The sequence below is a fragment of the Mirounga angustirostris genome, unplaced genomic scaffold, assembly GCF_029215605.1.
Source record: "Mirounga angustirostris isolate CCGP_5_RB_7025 unplaced genomic scaffold, mMirAng1.0.hap1 SCAF_8, whole genome shotgun sequence".
Lineage (NCBI taxonomy): Eukaryota > Metazoa > Chordata > Mammalia > Carnivora > Phocidae > Mirounga > Mirounga angustirostris.
The window spans coordinates 57,641,404-57,645,605 of record NW_026991716.1 but is presented as its reverse complement, the minus strand read 5'-3'; positions in this window follow the sequence as shown (position 1 = coordinate 57,645,605).

Here is a 4,202-nt window from a genome sequence, read left to right as displayed (position 1 = left end):
CACTTCATACTCTCCAGGCTCCTGTTGGTACCTATTGGTTAGTTCCTACAATTCCTTTGAAGTATAGTTACTTTTCTCTCTTAACAGGTGCAGATTTCCCTAGCAAGATTGCAAGGTCAATTAACTCTAGTGATGTCCTGGGGGAAAGTGGGAGTAGATTGTGAATGAGGTTCTTATCTCTTGCAAGGCAGGGTCTATGGTAACATATCCCTCAAGTAGGGGAATTCTAGGATTTAAAAGACAGTGGTGGGGGTGGGGGTGGGGGTGCCTGGGTGGCTCAATTGGTTAGGCATCTGATGCTTGGTTTCCGTTCAGGTCATGTTCTCATGGGTTGTGGGATCAAGCCCTGAGTTAGGCTGTGCGTTCAGCATGGAGTCTACTTGAAAGATTCCCTCTGCCCCTCCCCGCACTCACCGTGCTCTTTCTCTCTCTCACACAAAAACAATAAATTAATCTTTTAAAAAAAATGAAGAAAAATGTGATGGGCACCCCTGCCCATCTGGAGAGCTCACAAGGATATGGGAACTTAAGGTTTTCCAGTGTCCCCATGCCATTCCCGAGGGTATCCTTGTTTCCTAATCAGGGCTAATCTCTGTGTAGCCAACTTGATGAAGTTGAGAATTCAACCTCCTCTGGAGCTCTGCTATCCTTATAATTAAGTTCCTGACCTTCAATTTTTTCTGCTCCCTGGCCGCAGAAGATGAGACTCTTTGTGTTGCCAAAAGAGACCTCTTGCTTTCAGATTTAGCTTTAATTTCACACCCTCAGCCTTTCATTTTCTTTCTCCAGTACATCCATTGACCCAGCAACAGCCAACCAATTCCATAGTCTTATAATAAAGACTTCCTCTGAACTTCCCAAATGACTGTGGTATTGCTCCCACCAATGCATTCTCTTCCACGTGTTCCCCATCAAGATCACCACAGGATAATAACCACCTACCAGCTGTGTTGATCTTTTTATTGCCAGTTAGCCATTAGATGACCAACCTCAAAAATCTAATTTTAGAGTCTACTTCTTTGGACTACTTCAGATATCAATTATCTTGGGGCAAGTTTCCAGGGATTAAATTCTGAGATAGCAATTTATATGCCGGAAATTATTAGGGATACCCTAGTAATCATCACCTATGGGAAGATGAAGGAAGTATGATTAGGCAGAAAAAGGAATTAAACTGTGAAACAGTCATAGCACAAAAGTCTCAATTTACCTTCAGAAATCTGGAGCTGGACCTGCCCTTTGGAATTGTCCAACTCTGAAGAAAGATAGCTGGGCCCCCTATATTCTTCTATATAGAATGGCCTCTATATTTCTGCCATGGAATGCAGACTTAACATGGGGTACAGGGTGACATTGTAAATAACAGCTTAATTTGGCTGAAGGTAATTTTTGGAAGGCTTCTCATTTGAGAGTGGTCATCTGCCAACATTCTCAGCAGTTGGGGGATGTGTGCCTGGGTAGATGATATGTGTGGTACATCATAGCTTCCATCCCAATATCCCAACATTCTTATTTAGATTATTCATCATGTTATACAATATATTATCTATTTCTTGTACACACACACACACACACATATGCACACACGCACACACAAACACTGGCCTTGACTATGACCTAAGCACACCATATAACTGACTGAGAGTAGCCCCAACCACCTGATTCTGCATCTCTATCCTCTCAGTTTCAGAGCTTATTTTATTCTGTTAGGTTCCTGATACTTCCTGCTATCACAATCTCCATTTCTGGCATAATTATAGAGTCATAGCTCTATATGATCTTAGATTTTAAAACTTAGAGGATATTTGAGTAAACCCATGAGCTATCATATTAGAATTTTACATTGACATTTTTATAAATACTCTTATCCCTTTATGATTTCTCATTCCAAAATTAGAAAAATGGAGTGTTTGTATAGAATCCAGAAAAATATTAAAGTTGAAAACAAGAATATTTAGTACATAAAAGATTTTCTTGGGCTCATCAGAATTTTGGAGACTCAGAGTGTATGTGCCTTCAAAGAGTTACAACAAATCCTTCCTTTTTTATTAAACACATTTGCATGAACAGAAGACATTGTTTTTAACAGTTCACAAGCTTCTGCTGTTTTTATACTATCTGAAGGCTGTATCATCTTTTAATGTCAATGCAGTTGGTTGCCATAGAAATTATAATGATGTCACTCACTATTTAAGTCTGGAAATAAACAGCAGGAACAGATGGGCATTTGAGTATGAAGGGCAGAGTTTTAATGCAATGGTCTTGAAAACAAAAAAAAATGGCAGGTTAAAAATCATATGCAAAAAATAAGCCTACCTTGTGCAACGTTAAAAATTAGGAATGTGTCTCCATAGTTAGCTATCCAGGTTGCTGGATTGGAATCGGGGCGTAAAAGCAAAAGGGGCAGGAAAGGCATTCAAGCAACGACTGAGACAGAATCTTGTCTAAACAGGGTTGAGGCTGGATCATAGTCACGATATGAACACCCAGTAATCTCCAGCAGGATGGGACTGAGGCAGACTGCAGAGAAACGTGAATTTTGTCTCACAAGTGTTAGGGCAGGTGTGGCGACAGCTAAAAAACAAGACAAAACAAAACAAAAACAACAACAGCAACAACAATGTAATAGTATGTGTGAGGACACATAGAAATATATTTGACATTCATAGGCAGGAAATCAAAGAAATCAAATGTATCTAGGTCTAAAATGCAACTAGAATTACTTTAAAAATGAATTGTTCCATATTGCACCATTTTCTTAGAAAAAAGGTACAGCTATGTCCATTATTCTATTCTTTGTCAAAATTCTCATCCTGACAAATAATATTCACAAATTACTCAAAATATAACATTAAAAGGACTGTGGGCACCAGTGTTTAGGGGGTCACCCTAAAATCAAATCAGGTAAGTCAGCAAAAAGGGAAAAAAATACCAATTTAAGGCAATTGAAATAGGACTCAGACACAGACTTTTTTTTAGATAACTTTGTTTTGAAAATATCAATTAAACATTACAAAAAGTCTAAGAATGTTTTCATCTGAAAATCTTTGTTCTGTTTAATTCTGTTGATCCGGCTAGAAAAATTTATTCAATGGTCACTAATTATATAATTAGAAAATAGGAATGGGAAAAAAAAAAACCTGCTGAAGAGACACATTGAGTTAATTCAATGTGGAAATTTCAAAAAAAATGCAATATAAAAAGTATTTGGAAGACTATTTAAAAACTATTTTACCCTGCACTGATTCTCATTATCTGAGCTTTTTAAGTTTGTACTGCTGCATTTTAAGCATAAGCTGTCTTGATTCCTGAGCCTGTGAAACAGGCATCCCCTAAAGAAACTATGGACTGGTGCTGAGAGGTGTCCTTGGAGTAAACCCAGCCACCATTGTAGCTTTGTTTCTGGTGGTGTGTGCATACTATCCCTTCCATTTATTCTTAACAGGTGTTACTGTGTTTGTGTAAGGAGTGACAAACTCATGCAGCCAAGCTGCCACATTGAGGCACTGATGTCTTAGAAAAGCTAAGGAATACGAACTCTCAAAATGAGTTGGGTATTTTGAGTTCACCTCTCCATAAGAATTTCAAAATGTTTTTGTATTACAAAATTTAAAAAAAATGTTGAGGGTTTTGTTATGGACTGAATATTTGTGTTCCCCCCAAATTCACATGTTGAAACCCTACCCCCCAATGTGATGGTATTAAGAGATGGGCCTTTATTAAGAGATGATCAGGATTAGATGAGATGATGAGGGCTGAGTCCTCATGAATGGTATTAGTGTCCTAAGAAAACAAAAATTGGAATACAAGGACAATATTTACCTCCTGATACATTAAATGTCTCCTCATGTCTGTTCTGTGAAACTAAAAGATATGATTAGGTTAAAAAAATTTGTCTTTTCTTTGGTTATTGATCTGATGAGATATAATTGAGGATAATTTTCACATTGTCAAAAGATGTAAAGTAATCTATAGGTGGCTAGTATATGTACCAAAAGTTATTATAATGTAGCCACTGAGCATCTGGTGTCTAATTTTGCTGATAATACAATCAAACTGAATGTAGGTAAGTTGTTAGCAATGATATTCAAAATACTGGAATAGATTTTTTAAATTATAACAGCTTAGTTTTCTCTTTTGAACATTTGCCAAAGAGAGAAGATAACCATCTCTCTGGAAAGGTACAAGTAACATCCATCCTT